General features: G+C 37.7%; 1 protein-coding gene across 1 annotated transcript in view; it reads right to left on the bottom strand.

Annotated features, from left to right (window-relative positions):
- Positions 1-22,945, bottom strand: part of pacsin1a (protein kinase C and casein kinase substrate in neurons 1a) — an 81,663-nt gene extending 58,718 nt beyond the window's left edge. Inside the window, exon 1 of the mRNA XM_056450070.1 lies at positions 22,800-22,945. The gene's annotated coding sequence lies outside the window, so the exon portion shown is untranslated. The remainder of the gene's footprint in view (positions 1-22,799) is intronic.
- Between the last annotated feature and the right edge of the window lie 600 nt (positions 22,946-23,545).

Here is a 23,545-nt window from a genome sequence, read left to right as displayed (position 1 = left end):
CTTAATAGTCTATTACCTGCGACTCGTTTGTGTTCTGACCACATGTGCTTGTCTGTACACTATATCAATAAAGTGTTTAGACTTTTAAAAACACTGTAGTAATACATTGAGCCACTAAACATTGCTCTTATGACGTTTTTCAACAGGAGGAAAACGCGAAATACTTCCAAACACTTCAGATATTCGGCTAGTAAATGCAAAACTATTAATGAACTCCAGCATAACACTGTATGATAACGCTTCAGATGACTGTTCTAGAGCCTACAGCTAATCAATCTGTCACATTCTGGAGTGCTTTACGGGTCTAAAGAAAAATATTAATGATAAATGATCTTAAATAAAACAAATACATTTATAGAGATGGTATACAAGTATATAACTTTACTCACATGGGAAACGGAGGCCACGTGAATGGTTTGTGAGCACAATTAAATGCACACAGCATCCCATATCATCTGATAATTGTAAGAAATAAGTCCAAAAGGCAACTGACTGTGTAAAGCCACATAAAACAACACAAAAATACGACGAATATGCCGAGATCAGTGGCTAATCTGCCGGATTCAGCTGAGGTGAAGTGACGGCGACCAGCGAGACCTAGCTGTCACTCAAGTGGCCACGCCCTTAATTATGCAAACTTAATATAACCTAATATAAAGGAAATGGATGAGTTATAAAAAAATTCACCCCCCTCACAGTTGTCATGGAGAGTAATAATAGCTATATGAACCAAAATCGTTCTTTGTACCAGGCTGTAAACACCTTTTTTTCTGCTGTAAAGTTGGCCATTCTAACAGTGGGCTCAATTAAAATTTGCTCTATTATGGAGCCAGGACTAGCGGAATTTTGATGAATTGCAGTTTCAGTTACTTCCGTATTGGCTTTCCGAGGGAGAGCAGGAGGTTGCCGCTTGGTTTCAATAGTAATCTTAAAGGGACAGTTCACCAAAAAATGAAAATCCTGTCATCATTTGCGTCGAAACTAATTTCGAGAGGAGCACGTGCTTATGATGGAACACAGCTGATCATGCATTAGCCAATTCACGATTCACCAATCAGATGATTCCTAAGCCACTATAAATACCCTAAGTTCCATATCACAGCCATCTTTGTTTTGAAGAATCCCAACTACCACCTCTGCTTCTTTACTAGAAGGGTGACACGGTAGCCCAGTGGTTAGCACTGTTGCCTCACAGCAAGAACATCACTGGTTCTGGTCTTTACCAAGCCAGCCGAGGTTTCTGTTCGGAGTTTACATGTTCTCCCCGTTCTCATGTGGGTTTACCCAAAAAACATGCAGCTTGAGTTAATGGACTAATCCAAATAGGCACCATAGACATGTTCCTAGTAAGTAGTTATCTCTTAAAAGTTATTAATATCTGTTCATTAGCTACTACAGCAGGGGAGTTCTCGAGATCTACCTGAGCTCAAACTCCCCTCTCGCCTTGCAAACAGGAGGGAGCCCTGTTCTTCGCCGGACTCAAACCCTATGATGGTCAACTCCTCTCTCTAACTCAAATCCGCTGACTTACATGGCGGGCTACCTGGACAAACTGGTCACAGTGGGAAAGCCATCCATACAGAGGTAAGCGGTCAGCTGGTAAGCACGAAAAGGAACGATATCATACCACCCCATTTCGTTCGTTTTAAAAACAAAATGCAGCCATACGTACTTCTGGCTACGAAATTCATTATCTCCAAACATGTAAATAGGGCTACGTTTTCAGAATGAGCCTATGTTGCCTGATTCAGATCATTAGCCCATTAGCAGAGACTGAAAGACCTGTAATGGGTGTGACAGACAAACATTGTTGGTGGTCCTCCAGGAACATGGCTGAGAAACACTACCCTAGTGGATATAAATAAAACCTCTTAAATAAATCTTCTGAATCATCATCATCTCTATAATCCGTTCTTCATGTATGCAACAGTCTCTGCTAAACAGTTTGCATTTCTGAGTCAAATCACAAAATCCAGATAAGCTATGAATACCCTTTTAAGATTGCTGCTCCTCCCGAATGCTTCATGCACATTTGCTGACTGCGCAAAACTGCATATAATCAACAAAACACATGCTCTGCTCATTTCAGCCTTTCAGTCTTCATAGTGAATCTAATAATAAATAGAAAATCTCTTAACCCTTGTTTATTGTTCAAATTGACTACCCTTTCATTAGGTTTGTGACTGTTTTTGCCCCATTGACTTCCATTATGATCACATTTTTAATGAAAAGACAGCATATAATCATGCATTCTTGATTGTTGCTGGTTTTCCCTATTGGGAAGAGGTTAAATTTGTCATTTTTACTGTTGATCATCAGTTGGCAGCATTAACCCTTTAGATAGGCCTATGCAAAATAGTTTCTGGCTTTTATATGGAGTTCTATAGAGTAACACAGCATATTAGATAATGCTTGCATAAGTACACTTACTTTGTTTACTATGTTCTGAGAGCTGAGCTGCTTATTTTGATTTTCTCAGACATACTAAGGTAAGTGCGCAAAGGTCACTCACACACATTATACTCCATATAACTCTATATAAAAGGTAGAAACGAACCTTTTTTGTAATGTAACTGATGATCAACAGTAAAAATGACAAATTTAACCTCTTCCCAATAGGGAAAACCACCAACAATCAAGAATGCATGATTATATGCTGTCTTTTCAATCAAAAAATGTGATTATAATGGAAGTCAACGGGGCAAAAACAGTCACAAACCTAATGAAAGGGTAGTCAATTTGAACAATAAACAAGGGTTAAGAGATTTTCTATTTATTATTAGATTATTTATGAAGAAAAAAGGCTGAAATGAGCAGAGCATGTGTTTTGTTGATTATATGCAGTTTTGCGCAGTCAGCAAATGTGCATGAAGCATTCGGGAGGAGCAGCAATCTTAAAAGGGTATTCATAGCTTATCTGGATTTTGTGATTTGACTCAGAAATGCAAACTGTTTAGCAGAGACTGTTGCATACATGAAGAACGGATGATAGAGATGATGATGATTCAGAAGATTTATTTAAGAGGTTTTATTTATTTCCACTAGGGTAGTGTTTCTCAACCACGTTCCTGGAGGACCACCAACACGGTTTGTCTGCCACACCCATTACAGGTCTTTCAGTCTCTGATTATATGCATGATTATATGCAATGCATGATTATATGGTGTCATGGCTTTGCGATCAAAAAATGTGATTATAATGGAAGCCAATGGGGTAAAAACAGCCCCCAACATAATGAAAGCGTAGTCAATTTGCCCGGAGTGTATTGTTGTTTTTTCCACAAGGATTTTCTCAAAATATATGTATCAAAATAAGATTTGTCACCAAAAAGCATTCCATTTGCTGAAACACAGAGAAAGTTGTGGCCAAAAAAAGTCTCAAAATCACCTTAGAGTGAATGAAAATATCCCCAACACAAGGGTTAATACATCTAAACAATATGATGCTATATAAGAATGACAATTATAATAAAAAGACAGCTTAAACGATCATAAATCAGCCTTTAGGTCAAGCTGTTGATTTCAGCTTGTGGATCTGCTGGCGCCCCCTGCCTTCCAAACACAGCAGCGCCTGAAAATACCTTTCCAATTAAGAACAAAAGAAAACCCAGGATTAGGGCTTTAATGATTACTCTGACTAGCGGACTATAGTGAGGTGAGGAAGCAGTTAATTTAGCCGTTAAACAGACTTTTAGCACTCATTAATGCGCTGCTCCAGTTAAAGCTATTCACATTGATCTTATTTTCTCTAGTAGTAAATAAAAATCATTACAGTGCTAAGTGAACTGTGTTAGACAATTGACCAGTTTTTTGGTGTAGGCTTGTTGGAGTAACTCTTTTGCACATTTAAAAGTTTGATAAATGAAGTAGCATAAGTCCACCAGTGATCCACATCTTGCTTTTATTTTTTGCTAAATGACACATTTATGCCCAGAATAATTAGATAAATAGGATAGGAAATCTTGGAATAATTTTAAAACTAAATGCCCTTTCTGATGGGGTTTTTTTTCAGGCTAAAGGCATTTTCACACTTCACACTAAAACTATTACAAAATAAAAAACAAAACGAGACTCTGGACTACAAATTAAGTGTCATAAGTGTCTTTTTCATAACTAAGATTTATACATAATCTGGATAAATAAGCTGGATAAATAAGTTTTCAATTGATGTTTGGTTGGCTTTGATGAGACAATATTTGGTTGAGATACAATTATTTAAGAATCTAAAATCTGGGGCTTCAATTTTTATTGAGAAAAAAAATCACCTTTAAAGTTGTCCAAATGAAGTACTTGCTTGAGCATATTATTAATCAAAAATTGAGTTTTGATATGTTTACAGTAGGAGATTTACAAAATATCTTCATGAAACATGATCTTTACTTAATATTCAAATGATTTTCGAGATTAAGGAAAAAATTCATTTTGACCCATACCAAGTGTTACCTCTAATATACCTCTGCAACATAAGACTGGTTTGGTTATATACAGTTGAAGTCAGAATTATTAGCCCCCCTTTGAATTTTTTATTCTTTTTAAAATATTTCCCAAATTATGTTTAACAGAGGAAGGAAATTTTCACAGTATGTCTGATAATATTTTTTCTTCTGGAGAAAGTCTGATTTGTTTTATTTCAGCTAGAATAAAAGCAGTTTTTAATTTTTTAAAATACATTTTAAGGTCAAAATTATTAGCCCCTTAAAGCTATATATTTTTTCGATAATCTACAAAACAAACCATCATTATACAATAACTTGCCTAATTACCCTAACCTGCCTAGTTAACCTTATTAACTTAGTTAAGCCTTTAAATGTCACTTTAAGCTGTATAGAAGTGTCTTGAAAAATGTCTAGTCAAATATTATTTACTGTCATCATGGCAAAGATAAAATAAATCAGTTATTAGAAATGAGTTATTAAAACTATTATGTTTAGAAATGTGCTGAAAAAATTCTTCCCTCCGTTAAACAGAAATTAGAAATTAAACAGGGGGTTAATAATTCAGGGGGGCTAATAATTCTGACTTCAACTGTACGTCAAGTTTCAGCTCAAAATACCACACAAGTAATGGTTTATAACTCTGAAACTGACCCTTTTAGTATCAATGGAGTGGCTTTACAACAACTCTGTGAATGTCCTTAGGTGGCCAAGCCAGAGCCCAGACCTAAATCCTATTGAACATCTCTGGAGAGATCTAAAAATGGCTGTACACTGTCGCTTCCCATCCAACCTGATAGAGCTTGAGAGGTACTGCAAAGAGGAATGGGCCAAAATTCCCAAAGACAGGAGTGCCAAACTTGTGGCATCACATTCAAGAAGACTTGAGGCTGTAATTGCTGCCAAAGGTGCATCAACAAAGTATTGAGCGAAGGCTGTGAATACTGATGTACAAGTGATTTTACAGGTTTTTTATTTTTAATAAATTTGCAACAATTTGCATTGTCATTATGGGGGATTGTGTGTAGAATGTTGAGGAAATAAATGAATCGAGTCCATTTTGGAATAAAGCTGTAACATAAAAAAATGTGGAAAAAAAGTGAAGCGCTAGCAATACTTTCTGGATGCTGATATATATATTTTCAGATATACATATGTATAGGGGTGTTAATAATTCAGGAGGGCTAGTAATTCTGACTTTAACTGTATGGGATGAAATAATATATAAAAGGTTAAAAGGATAGTTCACACAATAATGAAATTTTTTTCTCACTATTGACTCTCCTTTCAATTGTTCCAAACCTTTATGATATTTTGAAGAAAGCCGGAAACCTGTAACCATTGACTTACATAGTAGGAAAAACAAATACTAAGCAACTCAATGGTTACAGGTTTCGAACATTCTTCAAAATATCTTATTTTGTGTTCAACAGAAGATAGAAACACTTAAAGTTTTAGAACCACTTGAGGGAGAGTAAAGAGCCAGTCAATTAAATTTTTGGGGGTGAACCATGCCTGTCTGAAGATGAACGAAAGATTCCTGGGATTAAAACAACAGGAGTTATTAATTACATCATTTATATTTGGGGAGGGGGTGTCACGTTGGTGCAGTGGGTAGCACAATCGCCTCACAGCAGGAAGGTCGCTGGTTCGAGCACCGACTGGGTCAGGTGGCATTTCTGTGTGGAGTTTGCATGTTCTGCTTAAGTTGGTGTGGGTTTTCTCCGGTTGCTCTGGTTTCCCCCACAGTCCAAACACATGTGCTATAGGGGAATTGAATAAGTTGGCTGTAGTGTATGTGTGTGGATGCAAAAGTGTGTGGGTGTTTCCCAGTGTTGGGTTGCGGCTGGAAGGGCATCCGCTTAGTAAAAACATATGCTGGGTAAGTTGGTGGTTCATTCCGCTGTGGTGCCCCTGATTAATAAAGGGACTAAGCCAAAAAAAAAAAAACGAATAAATGAATGAATATTTGAGTGTGTGGAATATATATAAAGCCCAATCTGTTGTATTCGAATGGTTGTTTCAGAGATAAATCGATTAAAGTGAAGCTCGATACCGATGTGCGGCTCAGCTGAGCACAGTAAACAGCGGTCTGCATGAGTCACTCCTGCTGCAGTGCATGCTGGGAACACTGGAGTCTGAAGAGAAGGAACTGACAGCTGCCTGAGGGACGCTCGCTCCACATGCAAGAGACATCGACATGGGGGATGTAAAAAAACTCAAGCAGTCCTGCCTTCATCTGATTCTCATCCTCTCCGTCTGTGGCATATTCTCATCTCAATCAGCCATGTGGACAATATAATAAGAGCACATAATATATAGGGTTGGGTATTGTTTGGGGTTATTTCGATACCGGTGCTAAATCGATACTTTTAAAACGGTACCGGTGCCAAAACGGTACCTGAACCGATACTTTTGAGCCACAAAATTATGGTGGATGACTTTAGAAAAATCTTTTATTTGACAAAATCTTTTAAAAAGTCATTTTAATAGAAGAAAATAATTAAAGAGTCCATATTATACATGAAATAGGGTCATATGTAGGTTGTAAGGGTCTCCAACAACAGTCTAATATGCATGCAAGGTCAAAAAACACTTTGATGGTCTTATAATCTGCATTTATTTTTACCTAATTATCCGAGCGACTCCCATATGAATCGTTCAGCGATTCATTTGTTCCCAACCCCCTCCTCAGCGCGAAGCTAATCTGCGCTGATTGGACCGATGACAGCCTGCTGCGATTGGTCGACAGTGACAGGCTTCAGCGCGAGACAGAGTGAAATGCCCAGCTGCTAATCAACTATATAAAAGTAGTCACAGTGCACACGCGCTTCATAGTGTAAGGCTTTTTTCACACACACACACACACACACACACACACACACACACACACACACACACACACACACACACACACACACACACACACACAACCCTCCTCAGAAGAACTGGGGAGATCGACGCGAGTCTCCTAGCCACTTTACCTGCTCTTTCTCTCTCTCTCTCTCTCTCTCTCTCTCTCTCTCTCTCTCTCTCTCTCTCTCTCTCTCTCTCTCGAACGCGAGCTCACAAAAGCATTTAACGTTAAATCCGTAAACAAAGCGGCACGCGTCGCGTTTTTAACGTGGCTTACATGCGATAAGAGAATATAAAGGGTAACCGCGTGTACTGTACCAGGTTAACAAGTAACAAAACACAATAAATACATAATTTGCAAGCTAGAGTAAACGAGGCAACAATTTTAATCACACGTACTTACACTAGTAAATAAACCTCAACCACTGACTCTTCACAGTTTCATCTTTGGGTAGAGACTGTCAATATTATCCATCTGAGCACAGCGTGACTTCATTCGACCGGCGGCGTCTGTGTGTGTGTGTCTAGTGTTTTTTCTGTGTTAGTGGGCCTGGTTTGCGCGCGTAACTACTGGCGAGGCTTGTGTTTCGTAGCTGCGTCATCGCAAAACACCTAATGACTCGTTATCAAGACGACTCGTTTGAAGCACTATGAGTCGACTCTTTTATAGATGAATCAATAATTTTAAACACTGTACACTTACAGATTTAAGCCTTAGCTGGATATTTCACTTCACTTAGAGCTGTGTTACACACTACATGGAAGGGCATTTTCAAAAACCCATAATATGGGCTCTTTAAAGTTTAAAGTAAACATCAATTCATATTTTATATATTTGAGTTACATTAATATATTTCCTTTGATCATTTGTTGGTTAGCATGAATTTAAGATTTGCATTATGAAAATACACTAGCTTACTACTAACCTGTGAAAAGGCTGTCAGCAAAATACTGAACTCCTTTTTTCTAGGGCTGGGGCTTGTGACCGTTTACATGGTTATCAGTAATCTAATGATTTGCCTTAATCTGAATAAGACAATAATATGATCAAGGTGTTTACATGAGTTGCTTTTTGAATGTTCCTTTTATGATCCGGTCTTACATGTTATAGTCAGTGGTGGTTCTAGACCAAATGAAGGTCAAATGAAGGCAAAACTAAATGACTTGAATATTACTTACATGAGCGTGACTGATAACTACATTTGATTGTGTTACATCTGTTCTTTGGTACTTGCCGACTGTCAGTAAATTCAATACTGCATTTCCTAACGTAAAACTATGTACACTGGATTTCTGATTAATTATGCTCTCTGCATAGCCGAGGACTTCCTATATTAAAAGTGTTAAAATCGCTATAACCTGTGTCAATTTGGGCGTCAACCTCTGACGAATGCGGGGAACTAGGCTGATTCACGTTGCAGTGTCAGACTCATTGCTTGTAAAATACGATTTAGGATGCTTAGTTTAAGCAAATTTGATGAACACGCGATCATACGTGTTGATCTGAAGAGAGTCGCTCTCGCTCACCGAATGCGCTGTACTGCGTGTGTCCGTTCCCTATAAGCAACAATAACAAACGCCTGACATCGCCTGTCCGTATTCCTCAAAGTTGTTCAGGATTAAATGTTTTGAGATGGTTTGACAACGCATACCTATGTGTGCCTTTGATGCACCCCTTGATACTTCTTAGGTCCTTGTCGCAGCAACAGCGGCACCGAAATTAGGCACCAAAATTATAAATTATACCCTAATAATAAAGGGGACCTATTATGCAAAAATCACTTTCATAAGGGGTTTAAACACAGTTGTGTGGCAGCAGTCAGTGAATATAAGCAGCTTCTAATGATAAAAATGTATTAATTGTATTGTTTATAATCACACTTGATAAAAACAGCTTGCAGAAACACTTTGATTGACATTCTCCCTTTGTACGTGTCATCAGAGAGAAAAGGCCCCGCCCACTAGTGATAATCTCTCCCTCATTGGCATAGGACACTAGTCTTGATTTAAAATCTGCCACTATGCTGACACACAGGCATCTGTGGCATCATCTCATTTGAATTTAAAGCCACAGCCACCAAAACAGCACAAGAGGTAAACATTCGTGTGGTATTTTGAGCTGAAACCCACACTCTAGGGGCAGCAGAGATTTATTTTACACAGGGCGTCTGCAGGTTAAAGTTACATTTAAGACTTTTTAAGACATTTTGAAGACCATTATGAATGACATTTTAGACGTGTACAGGGCTAAATACTAAGGATTATTTTCAAATATCCCATTTAGAAAAGATTTGCCCTATCAAAAAAGATTAAAATTGAAATACATTTAAATAATACAATAATAATAATTGAGTTTGAATTAGGGCTGTGCGATTTGGGGAAAGTTCCTAATTGCGATTTATTTGTATTTTTTTGACAGATTTTGCGATTACGATTTGATTTGCGATTTAATTATGTAGTAAAGCTTCAGCTCAATATTCTGTATAATCTGTAGCTTCTTACTGCCGAAATGCAGTGAGTTAGCTAAAAAAGGAACTGAAAAGATATCAACTTACTTAAACATTCATTCAAATGAGTTTTTAAACGTTCAGAAATGAAACACAATTTTTTTTCTCGAGAGCAAACAGTAAACACAAATAAAATGACCTTACCTTTCTTTAAACAAGTTCAAATCAGGGAGATAGTCTAGCTTATTATACAAACAAAAAAAAATACAGAAAACTAACATGGCTGAAACAACACAAATTGTACTTTGCTGTTGCTTGCTACTAGATTGAGTGTTACTGGCAATGCTTTTAGTTGACGTTTTTGCAAGACGCTCCTCATATAGCCACCTGTGGTGCTTTTATGGGTGCTGGTTGTTGTATTTCCTCATGCTGTGGCAGCAATTCTAAAAAATAACCTGCTTTTGTTTGGTGTCTGTGACTTTGAAAGCAAAATATTCCCATATTACCGATGTCCTGTTTTTCTTTTTTTTTATATTTTTCTATTTTTGATATTTGTATTGATATTAAATCGCCTATTAATGCTTCTGAAGCAGCAAATGTCATCATCGTCTGTTTGTTTGTTTGTTTGTTTTTATTGTGTGCGTTCCGCATAAGTCTGATTGGGCAGAACGAAATTGTGCTCACTCAATTGGCTAGTAAGACTGTCACACACAGATGGCAGTCACGCATTTGCCCTTGGTGGGGGACGTTAAATAATATCAACCCAGGCTCATTCCGAAAACGTAGTCCCGAGGACGTTTCTGGTGACCGCGAAATACATCCCGGGAGGTACGTATTTTTGCAGTTTATGGAATTCGCGAATCTGCGAGAGGCTGCTGTGTGCACCTTTTTGGCTTCTCGGACGTCTCCCGCGAGTGCCGTTCGCGTCCGCGCTGTTCTCGCGTGAACCCACCAGAGGCCGCTGTCGAACGAACGTCTGTCTGTCCGACTGGTTAAATGATTGACTGGCCGACCGGCCAATCGGCTGGCCGACCCACCCTACTCCTTCCCCGAACCCAACCAATTTTACCGATTGACCCGCCCAACAATTTACAAAAGCCGTCCGGAGAAAGAAAAGCCCTCGTCCGATTATTTTTTTTTTACCACCTTTTCGGATTTTACCACATTCTCACCCTGTTATGAACTTCTTCGCTTTATTTCTTGGATTCTGTTTTAGTCTTACCTGATTTCTGGAACCGCTCTTCCCCAGACTCGAACCCGGTCATCGTGGTCAGCTCCTCTCTGCGTCTCGAGTCCGCCAACGCACAGGACAAGCTAACTGGACAAACTGGTTGCGGCGGGAAAGCCCTCCGCACGAAGGTAAGCGGTCAGCCGGCGAGCGCTAAAAGGAACGGGGTCATACTGCCCAGCAGCGTTCGCTTAAAAAACGAAATGCAGCCATACGTACCTCCGGCTACATAATTCACGGTCTCCAGAAATGTCGTCAGGACTACGTTTTCAGAATGAGCCTGGGTTGAATAATATATATTCCATATCACAGCCTCTTGCGATTAGCTAATCGCAATGTTTCAAATCATGATTGCAATTCCATTTCAATTCATCGCTATTAAGCGCCCCCCGCTGGTCTCACTAACACCACTTCCAGCAGCAACCTAGCTTTCCCATGTGGTCTCCCATCCAGGTACTGACCAGGCTCAGCTCTGCTTATGCCGAGTTCAGACTGCATGATTTCAGCCCTGATTTTGGCTCGCCGACAGGTTTTGTGAAATCGCAGACAAATGCCTGAAATCATAGGCAAATGGGTGCTCGTTCACGTGAGTGACAGTCAAACAGTAGGAACTATCAAGAACGCGATATGAGCGAATTGCCGATGCCCGTGAGATATTTGGCATGCTAAATATCTGGAGCTGTCTGCAATTCAAATCATGCCATGTGAAATGAGTTCTGATTGAAAACAACATCCGCGATCACCTACAGCCAATGAGAAAGCAGCATTCACTAGTACAGCTACCTGCGGACCAGCGGGAGGCTAGGGGAGAAGTTAAAAGCGCTCATTTTCAGTTTATTTGGACCCAAAAAATGGAGGAAAAACTAGTGTAAATTTGGCAGGAGCACTGTGTCTGTTTGACGTGTCATCTGAGCAATATCACAATCAGGTTGAAAAGTAAAAGAAAGTTGAGGAGAGATCGTTAATTCTCTTCAAAAGCCAGGTGAGCGTCACGCGTTTCTAAAGCTAAAGCCTTCTTTTTCCATTATGTAGTTAATAACGAAAGATATATTACGTGACCTCGCATTGTTTTCATGTCACTTCTCGTGTTTGTTTGTTTGTGAGACGTAGTTTGGACAAAGTTGTCTGTGATTCTTCCTATTTTAAAGTCATGCAGTGTGAACTTTCCTGTCGCCGACCCATCCTACAGTGTAAACACAGCACCGACAGAACGCTAACCCAGATAGTCATGCAGTGCGAAAACATCCGTGACGCAACTACTTTGAAAATCACGCAGTCTGAACTCGGCATTAGCTTCAGTGGGCAACCATGAGAGAGTTGCAGAGAGCTAGCTGCTGGCAAAAGGATGAACATTCAGATTTCACACACTGTCTTAGAAAGATATTTCACCCAAAAATGAGAATTCTGTCATCATTTACTCACCATTTACAAATACCCTTTACTTTACATCAAAAAGCCAAATCTATCATAAAAACTGAATGATGCTACTGACTAAGTGAAGCCACAAAGAGTTTTACAGTACAACCTCAGCACAAAAGCCACACGATTGGGCTGTTAATCTAACTTCTGATATTCCCTGGAGGAAACACTGAGGGTTACAGTACAAACAGAAAGCTGGGGCAGTATCTTCTTCCCTTCTGTGATGCCCAGCAAAGTGAAATGGCTTTTTGGACGAGACTGTGTCCAGGACTTGAGGTTGTCTATAGATAACTGATGTTTGTGGTTTTTCTATTGGTGGATCTATCGTGAGTGACAGGTTAACTCCGCCCTCCTGTTTAAGTCAACAATCGATATCATTAAAGAGATATCATTAAAGAGGGAGGGGGAGTTATTTTAGTTAAAGGTTATGAGGAATTATAATAATATACACTCACCGGCCCACCTCACTAAGTACACCTGTCCAATTGCTCGTTAACACAAATTTCTAATCAGCCAATCACATGGCAGCAACTAAATGCATTTAGGCATGTAGACATGGTCGAGATGATCTGCTGTTCAAAGCGAGCATCAGAATGGGGAAGAAAGGGGATTTAAGTGACTTTGACCGTGGTATGTTTGTTGGTGCCAGACGGGCTGGTCTGAGTATTTCAGAAACTGCTGATCTACTGGGATTTTCACGAACAGCCATCTCTAGGGTTTACAGAGAATGGTCTGAAAAAGAGGAAATATCCAGTGAGCAGCAGTTCTGTGGGGCACAAATCCCTTGTTGATGTCAGAGGTCAGAGGAGAATGGCCAGACTGGTTCCAGCTGATAGAAAGGCAAAACAGTAACTCAAATAACTACTTGTTACAACTGAGGAAGAGCATCTCTGAATGCACAACACGTCCAACCTTGAGGCAGATGGACTACAACAGCAGAAGACCACACCGGGTACCACTCCTGTCAGCTAAGAACAGGAAACTGAGGCTACAATTCACACAGGCTCACCAAAACTGGACAATAGAAGATTGGAGAAACGTTGCCTGGTTTGATGAGTCTCCATTTTTTTTAGGACCTTACTGTCCTAATTAAATCATTAAAAATCAAGACATGATCATATTTTATTTTGGTCAAATAAGCGTAATCTTGAGGCCTTTGCCTTTCATGTAAGCCACTTCTGATACCAAATGATCAAGTCAAGTTATTATTTGTTGTTCCTAAAACTTGGATAGGCAACAAGACTTTTGTCAGGTAGTGTATAAAGGTGTCATGACAGTCTTATGAACAGCCCGTCGAGTAAAATGTTATCCAGAGAACTAAAGTTCATTATAAACAAAATTCAGACAAAAATCATGACAATATTTTACTTATTTTAGTAAGTGAATCTCCTTTTTACAAAGTGTCTCCAAAGTTCAGCTTAATATTCAAAGTGAGTTTGATTGATGTAAGTTGAGATGACTAAAAAGACTCATTTAATTGAACTAAAAAAACTGAAGACAGTATGTTTTGAGTCCCAGAGAAGGCTACAGTGGGTCAAAAGAAAAGTGATCAAGCAAAAAGAAGATGTTTGTTCATCGGCTACAATAATTGTCTACAGTAGCAGACAGGAGTCTCAGAGTCTGTAATGGTTAAAGCTTGTAAACATAAGATCCTGTGAGAGACGAGAGGTTTCGCCCTTGAGCGAGACACTCAACCCCGGGTTACTCCTCAGGGACTGAACGTTCATGAAAGTCATGGAAAAACTCCACCTACGCCCTAACGGAGGAGCGATACATACAGATTTAAAGGGATCGTTCACACAAAAATGAACATTTCCTGTTAAATGACTCACCCACAGGTCATGTGGCTGATGTTTTTCTTTAGTAGAACATGAAAGCAGATTTTGAGCTGAATCTGGTTCTTGATAAGTCATTTAATGGCAGTGAATGGTGAGCCAATAATGTTAGCTTCCATCCACAGCCTGGTCAAACAGTTCTTGATCATGTGGGACTGGAGTCTGATTGGAGTTCGGTCACTTTTGATGATATAAGCGAAAGATCCGGTGATGCAATCATCAATACCTATTAACAAACACCTGACTTCCTGTCCAAGCGCACACTGAGACTTTTAGTTCAGGATGCTGATGTGCTTCAAACTGAATATTGAGTAGGGGGCGGAGCTTTCTTTTCATTCCCTCATAGCAAACTAATGGAAAAAGGGAGTGCTAAATATACAGTTGCTATGATCACATTGACATCATAAGACGGACAGCCACTGCATACGTGGAATAGTAACGGGAAATGTGGATCGTTTTACTGACTCAAACATTTAAGTCTCGTTCATCGATATAAATGAATCTTTTTTCAAGTCATTTTGTTCAATAAGTCGAAATATCATTCAAATGTTACAAGTTGCTTCCAAACACATCTACAACGAGCCCAAACGTTGATCACGCCACAAACAAGTCATAATGCTATAAGGAAAAGAAAATGATTCATTGTTTACCTGCTGTTTAATCTGTGATTAGGTCACCTCATCTGTTCTAAAATGTTTAACTATGAGTGGTTCGTTCATGTGACATTGACAGTCTCATCTAAGCTTAACCAATGCCAACAGACTCAGCCGGGTGACCTATGATTGGTTCACCTTTTAATGCCATGTTAATGCATGTTGCCAGCATGTAAAGAGACAAAATATTCCACCAAACCGAGGACTCGAGAGATAAACGGATCAAATCTAGTTTCTGCAGGTTTCTTCAAGTCAAATTTAAGACTTTTTGAGACTCTTTTAAGACCATTATGAATGAATTTTAGACTTATACATTAAACATTAAGGATTTTTTTCTAATAGGCCATAGTTTTTGTATTAATGGAAGATCTTGTAAAGGGATGTGTTGCTTTAGTTTTTCCTGATTAGGGAATTTAACTCGCACAATATTCAGTAAAAATGGCTAACAGCTGTTGTGAAGTGTCTCTCTTTGCAATAAAAAACTTTAATACATAAAAAAGATTTGAGATGGATTATTGGCGATTGAGTGTTGTCTTGATAGGGAAGCTTTACCTGGACATAAGAAAATTAAGATGATTTAAGATTTCAAATTAAAATGATTTCAGACCTACAACCCAATGTTTCAGTAAATTTAAGACTTTTAAAGGCCTAAAACTTTGGGGTTTTTTAAATTTATGACATTTTAAGACTTTTTAACACCTCGCAGATTTGTAATTTTTTTACTTTACATTTCTTATTGTCCACAAGTGGAAATTTATCTTTGGTTTCACCACACAACCACATCAGCGTTCACATTACACACATCACAGAAAAAACAGGCCTCACAAATACATTCAATGTCATCATATATCACATTAAAAACCCTATTTAAACCCTACACTGTAAATAATAAATCCATCAAATTTACGGTAAAAAAACGGCAGCTGTGGTTGCCAGTATTTTACCGTTAAAATACAGTACAGACCGTAAAATAATTCCTCATTTTTACTGTAAACTACCGTATTTGATTAATTTATAGATGTAATATGTCTGTATTGTGAATTACCAGCATCTACACATGATTTGTTACACAGATAGACACGTTAACACAGCCATATGCAGGTGGTGATGAGAAAGTTACATAATGAACTAATACTCATCTCAAACAACTTTCCCCACAAGCAGAGAAGTGTATCAGTGTGTAGAAGGTGCTCAGTGTCGTTCACTGTCAGCTACTAAACACCAGTCGAGTAACACACATAACATTAAAGTCATGAAATAAACATTGTTTATCAACGTTAGATGTAACATAAATCTCTAATGTATATAACTGATGGGGAAACAACTAAAAGATCCAGAGTAATGTCAACAGAAAGCATAAAAAGCCATGTAGGGAATTCTGGGTAAGTCAATTTACGGTTATTCACTGTATATATTAAGGAAACATACTGTTAACCAGGTTATGGATTTTTTACTGTAGTATTTTTACAGTTTTTACTGTTGAAATCACAGCCATTTTTAACAGTGTATACATACTTAGAACCCAGTGTTAAAAATACTAATGGCAGTCGGCACAAAATACATTTGATCCACATTTTTCTTTACTTGAGGTTGCCTAAAACGTCTTTTTGATGGCAAGAGCTGAAATTTTATATTTAAGGGATGGGGACAATCTTCTATAATGACGTGTGCTTTCTGTTTATTCAGAATCAGAAAGAGCTTTATTGCCAGGTATGTTCACACATATGAGGAATTTGCTTTGGTGACAGAGCTTCTACAGTGCAATAGGATTACAGAGACAGGACAAAAAATAAATAAATAAAAATAGAAGTAAGTAGTGAGTGCAAATATACAGATTGACAAATGTATGTACATGTTTATTACTATATACAACGTTATATGTGCAGCTGTTATGTGCATATTGGCATGTAAAGTGTGTTGTTAAATAAGTGTATACGTGTATAAAAGTGTATAGCAAGTAGTGATGTTGGTTCCACAATTATTATCATCAAGTGTTCATGAGATGGATTGCCTGAGGGAAGAAACTGTTTCTGTGTCGGGCTGTTCTGGTGCGCAGTGCTCTGTAGCGTCGACCAGAAGGTAAACGTTCAAAGAGGCAGTGTGCTGGGTGTGAGGGGTCCAGAGTGATTTTGGCAGCCCTTCTGCTCGCTCTGGATAAGTACAGTTCTTGGGGAGTAGGAAGGGTTGTACCAGTGATTCGCTCAGCAGTCCGAACTATTCGACGTAGTCTTTGGAGGTCGTATTTAGTAGCTGAGCTAAACCAGACAGTTATTGATGTGCAGATGACTGATTCAATGATGGAGGTGTAGAACTGAATGAGTTTAATTCTCTCTCATTTGGTTGTCTTTGTGCTTTACAATTGCACTGGTGATTTTTACTACTCGACAGTTTTTGCTTTTCCTTAATTGGCAACAGTCCAAACCATGCAATCATGTTAAACTCACAACACTTTCAACCACGTTCCTGTATACCATCTCCAGAACATCTTGACTCACTCCAAATTGTTGTGACCTCCTAATGAGATGTAATCTCTGCATTGCTTTTTTAAAAATTGCAGCAAATTTCAATCCACTATCAATAAATGTTGCTAAGTATTTAAAACATCCAACTGAGGGATTATTTCATGTCCCTCAAGGACCAGAGGTTTCAATCCTTGACTAAGAACTAGTTTATTTCTGCTAGTTATCATCTCCTTGGTTTTATTAAAACAGATCTCCAGTGAACGCCTTTTACACCAATTTTGAAGCAAATTTATATAAGTTTAGTACAAGGTATCTCCTTCTAACCTGTTTTAGTCAGCTGGCCAGCAATTGCCAAATCATCTGCATATTTAAATAACTAAAAACCTAAATCCTGGATCTTAAGTTCATACCCTGTTACCCTTTTATTCTGGCTCTGGCTGCATATGATTGGCTTCTGTCTTTCACATGATGAACGGACAACTCAAACCCAATGGAAAACTAAACGTTTGATAAAAACACAATGAAATAACTTGACATTTCTCATAGTGCGTGAGGAGGACATTTAAGATGCTTCATTCCTCTGAAATTTTCTGAGTTACATAAATAAAGAGGAAAATACTACTTAAAGGTGTTCAAGAAAATATAATAGGGAATGTAAAGCTAAAAGAAGCTTATGATGTCACATGTTAAACGGTGCGCATCTGATTTCAGCACCATGGACAGCGATCAACACAACAGCTCACATCACTATAGGCAGAAATTATTCATACCCCTCGCAAATTCTGACTTCAAGTTGCTTTTTTTTTGTTTTTGACCGGATATGACATAAGTTTGTCCAAAAAGATAATAAGACAATGTACAAGAGGCATTATTGTGGAAAAAAATTATTCTCAGCTTGTTTTTTTTTGCATATTATGCATATTATTAGACTTGACTGTACATACAGCAAACAAAATGCACATTTACAGAATTAAAGCCACCACACTGCAACATAACCTTCAGTATGTATATTGAATATGACTACAAATGAATAAAAAATTGAATCAATTAATTAACAATGAACTAATTTAGACCGAGCTCCATCTATCAGACAAAAATACCAAATACTGAGTAGCTGATTATTCTGGTTGAACCGACAGTCAGCTTCAATCGATTCAATTCAATGGAAATGAATATGGATGTATATTATTTTTTGCTTAAAAAAACAGCCAGCGAACAAACAACTCATCATCCCACTCACTATGATATGTGCGCATTTGAAGTCAAAATTAGACGTTAAAATACTATTTCAAATATTTCCCATGTGCTGTTTATCAGAGATTTTAATTCCACAGATTTTTAAATAACAGTTTCAATGTTAAATATTTTCTATTAACATTTCTGTTGTCTTTTCCATGGGGAAAGCCCTATTATGTTGCTAGTTATTTTGCAAGATACTAGTTTAAGTTTAAAGCGTGATTTAAATGCAACTAGGTTAATTATTCAATTCATGTTTATTTCTATAGCGCTTTTACAATGTAGATTGTGTCAAAGCAGCTTAGCATAGAAGTTCTAGTAAAGTCTAGATTTCAGAGTTTTAGTTAAGTTCAGTGTGGTTTAAATTTCACTGCTGAAAGTCCAAACACTGAAGAGAAAATCCCTAAATGCGCAGTCCCGATCCGAGCAAGCAATCATGTTAACTTAGTTAGGTTAATTAAACAAGTCACTGGACAACAGTGGTTTGTTATTGATCAATCTAGGGCCATATATACGAGATATATCCAGCTGCAGAACCGCAGAACCACAAACATTTCAGGCACACACAGTCTAGCACACACAATTTAGGCAAACCATATATGGTAACTTAACTCCTTAGCATTATCGCCACCTATTGAATTTCACAAATATGGTTTCCCATTTCAGTCATTATTATTATTATATCGTAACGATCATTTGAACATCTCTGCAGTTTCTGAACCCAAATTATGTAAATAAAAATAATTGGTTAAAGACACTTATTACTTTATTCACGTGTCCACATACACAAAGAAAACATAATGGACCGTCTATTTGTAGGATTAAGTGTAATAAACTAATTCTGGATCTTAATATTATCATGCTTGGTTAAAATCACTTTGTTGTAAAATATAAAAAGCAAACAATAATGTGTCACATTAAAATGAATTACTATAGTTAATCATTCAAACAATATATAATATAGTTATATAAAATTATAAAAAATAAAAATTATATAAAATAAAAATGTCCAATTTAGATCTTTCAGCAAGGCCAGCAAACGAGTATCTGCGATATTGACTCTGTCAGATAATAACGACTGATCATCCGTGATGACTGATAGGAAATTGTTCAGTCTATTATATTGAATGGCGATCGGAAACAACGCTTCCCATTTGCCCGTCTCGATCGCAATATTTGTGAAATAAAGTAAACACTATTGTTTATTGTGTACAATATTTATTAACCACATATATCAAAATATATCGATGACGATGTCCAAGAAGACGTTAATAACATTAACATCCGTCGTAACCATATATGGCTTGCCTAGATTGTGTGTCCCAGATTGTGTGTGCCTAAAACGTGTGTGGTTCGACGGGCCTGCAGCTGGATATTATTGGCTGGATATTATTGATATATACATGCAAAATAAAAGAAAGTTTTGCAAACAAAAAATGAAGTATTGAGCAAAAATAAATAATTGAATGCAATTCTTCAAAAATCGCAAAGCGGAAATGTATTTTTGAGAAATAAAAATTAATTTTGCTAACAAAAATAAAGAACTGCAAAAGGAAAATTAAGTTTTGAGAAATGAAAAAGAAATTTGCAAACAAAAAAGAATAGAAAATAAAAATCAAGCAGTGCAAAAAACAAATATTAAAACTTATATAACAAGTTAAATATTTAAAACTGAAATATTTGCAATGAAAAAACCTATATATATTTGGAAAACATTTTGTATAGCATTGGCTTTCCAAAACTCGTCCAGTCAATTGCAATGCTCATTTTGATTTGCTTTTTTTGTCAACCGTGAGTTTGCGATGCTGTTTTCACTTTGCACGTTTCTACACGTTTCACTTTATGGCACTGATTTAACAAGGAGGCGGAGTCAAGGGAACTTGGGCACTTACGGCAGGCCCAGACCTGCCTCTAATTAAGTGAGGTCATTACCTTGGAGACACTGTCTCACCGAGGTGGTTTTACAGCCCAGCAGGTTCCCTTGTAACAATTTGTTTTGTAAATGCAATGCTATAAATATATAGTTTTAGTAAAATATATATAGCAAATATATATCGTTTTTATAGCAAATATTTTTGTTTTTTTTGCACTGCCTGATTTTATTTTCAGTTCTTTTTTTTTTTGTTTGCAAATTTCATTTTTATTTCTCAAAAATAAATTTTCGCTTTGCGATTTTTGGAGATTTGCATTTGTTTATTTATTTATTTTTTTTGCTCAATACTTTATTTTTTGTTTGCAAAACTCTTTTATTTTGCAAGTATATATGGCCCTAGATTGACACTATAGTTTGTTCTGTAGCATCTTTTTAAATGGTGGCTAATACCTAAAATTACTTAATTTTTTTGTGGCTGTAAACACTTAATTTGGGTTGAATTTAAACAAACAAATTAAGCTGAACATTAATACATTTAAATTTGTTTATGTAAATTCAACCCATATAAATTGTTTTGCAGGCGTCATTTTGTTCAGTGTACCTTAGCAGTTTTAAAAATAAGCTTAATTCCAAACCAAACTAAAATAAACAAGACTTTCTCCATTAATAAGGAATACTGTGAAAAATATCCTTGTTAAATATTTTTCAAAAAGATTCAAATTTAATCGGAATAATTTGATCTGAAATTACACTCTAAAAATAATGCTGAGTTGTTTTAACCCAACTTTGGGTCATATCTGGGGTGACACTGTGGCTCGGTGCGGTGTTTAGCACTGTTGCCTCACAGCAAGAAGGTCACTGGTTCAAGTCCCAGCTGGGCCAGTTGGCATTTCTGTGTGAAGTTTGCATGTTCTCCTCATGTTGGCGTTGGTTTCTTCCGGGTGCTCCAGTTTCCCCCACAGTCCAAAGACATGCGCTATAGGTGAACTGAATCAACTCAATTTTCCGTAGTGTGAATGTGCGAGTGTATGGGTGTTTCCCAGTACTGGGTTGCAGCTGGAAGGGCTGTGTAAAACATTTGCTGGATAAGTTGGCGGTTCATTATGCTGTGGCAACCTCTGATGAATAAAGGGACTAAGCCGAAGGAAAATTAATGAATGGGTCATATACGGAAAAACAGATTAAAGGTGACAAACTTAACCCAAACATTGGGTTCGTAAATATCTGACCCAATCTTTGGTTAAAACAACTCAGCATTTATTAGACTGTAACAGGCCTCTGCTGTGCTGACAGACCCTGAGTGTGCTCGTCTGAATGCAGAACTGCGTCTGATTGGCTACAAAAAGATGATCTGTATAAACATGCACTGGTGACGCGAGGGGGCACGTCATGTCCTTCAGTCTATCAAAGTCTTGTGTAGATTTTCAGTCTCTTGAGGAGCATTTGCCACGGAATATATGCGCACAGTGTACGAATAAGGTTTTTCGTGTAATGTAACAAGAAGAATCCGATCTAAAACATAACATATTGTGAATAGAAGCTAAATGAAAGGCCCAGTGATTATATTTGTGCTAGTGTGTGGTGAATATATCAGTGGTTCTGTCATGGTCGGTGCTCTTCTTCATCATCATCATCATCAACGAGGACCGTCAAGTGTTGTTGTTGCTCGCCGTTATGTAACGAGCAGCCGCCGGGATCCTTCATTCAGGCGCACTCCTTATATTTCCCGACAGATTTTAAAACAAACGAGCCGATGTCTGTTCATTTTCGTCGAATATTTGGCGAAATACTTGTATATATGTGTGCTATTTGTCGATATATGACACCTCAGGTGATATTTTCTTGTTTTGTTTAGCGAGCCATATCTGCAAAGCAAACCTCCGGTGCTCTTGAGGAAAAAACACCAATATTGATGCCATATAATGCGATGATGATTATCAACACGGCCTTGCTCATATTTTTGAGGCTAAAATAACTCATTTGCGCTCAGCTACTCGTTATAACAATTTGTACACCGACATTAATGAGTGCCGGTATCATTTCAGTCGTTCGTTTGTTTACTAGCTTGGATTTAATAATTAATCACCATAGCAAACGAATAGTTAAGGTCAGTAAAGCAATAGCGACGTGACTGAATGTCTGCCTTTATTTATTTATTTCATTTAATCGTATTCGTTTGTCGAAATACACCGAAAACAGCCTCAGAAAACGATTATTTCGGTTATAAAAAGGGAGAGTGACGCTTTAACACACGCACACACACACTTTTAACAAGACCAATACCCTGGTAAAATAGACTATACTCCAAACCACACCATTGCGCATCAGCTGTACATTGGAAATACGATGGTTTCCTACCGAAAAGTGCCGTCTGAGCCCGTGCGGTTCTCCGTTCGCAGTGATAAAGGTGACCCCGCGCCGTGTCCCTCCGCATCCACCGGATCACGATGTGCGCAACGCTGTGCTCGGTGTCCGCCGGTGGGGGAGGGGTTAACCGGAGCCGTCATTCACACGACAGGGAACCACCGGCGAGCAAACACCCGCCTCACGGTGTTTTCTGCGGCCCCAGCCCGATTTGAGGATTAGGGATCTGTCGTTTCTGTGTTGTTTATCATTGTTTGTGTCCTCATCATGCATGCAGGGGGTTACATCTGTTCATAATGTCGCCGTCATGATATATATTAAATTGATGCAGTTAAAGTCAAAATTATTAGCCCTTCCTGTGATTCTTTTTCATATATTTCCTTAAGGATGTTTAACAGAGAAAGGAAATTTTCACAGTATGTCTGGTAATGTTTTTTCTGCTGGAGAAAGTCTTATTTGTTTTATTTCGGCTAGAATAAAAGCAGTTTTTAATTTTTTTAAAACCATTTTAATGTCAATATTATTAAGCCCGCTTAAGCATTTTTTTTCGATTGTATACAATGATACCCATTATACAATTACCATAACTTGCCTAATTAACCTAGTTAAGCCTTTAAATGTCACTTTAAGCTGAATAGTATCCTGAAAAATATCTAGTCAAACAATATTTGCTGTAATCATGGCAAAGATAAAATAAGAAATTATTTGTTTATTAATTATTAGTTATTAGAAATGAGTTA

The sequence above is a fragment of the Danio aesculapii genome, chromosome 23 (genome assembly GCF_903798145.1).
Source record: "Danio aesculapii chromosome 23, fDanAes4.1, whole genome shotgun sequence".
Lineage (NCBI taxonomy): Eukaryota > Metazoa > Chordata > Actinopteri > Cypriniformes > Danionidae > Danio > Danio aesculapii.
Note: the sequence above shows the minus strand (reverse complement) of the source record. Positions and strands in the feature narration are given on the sequence as shown.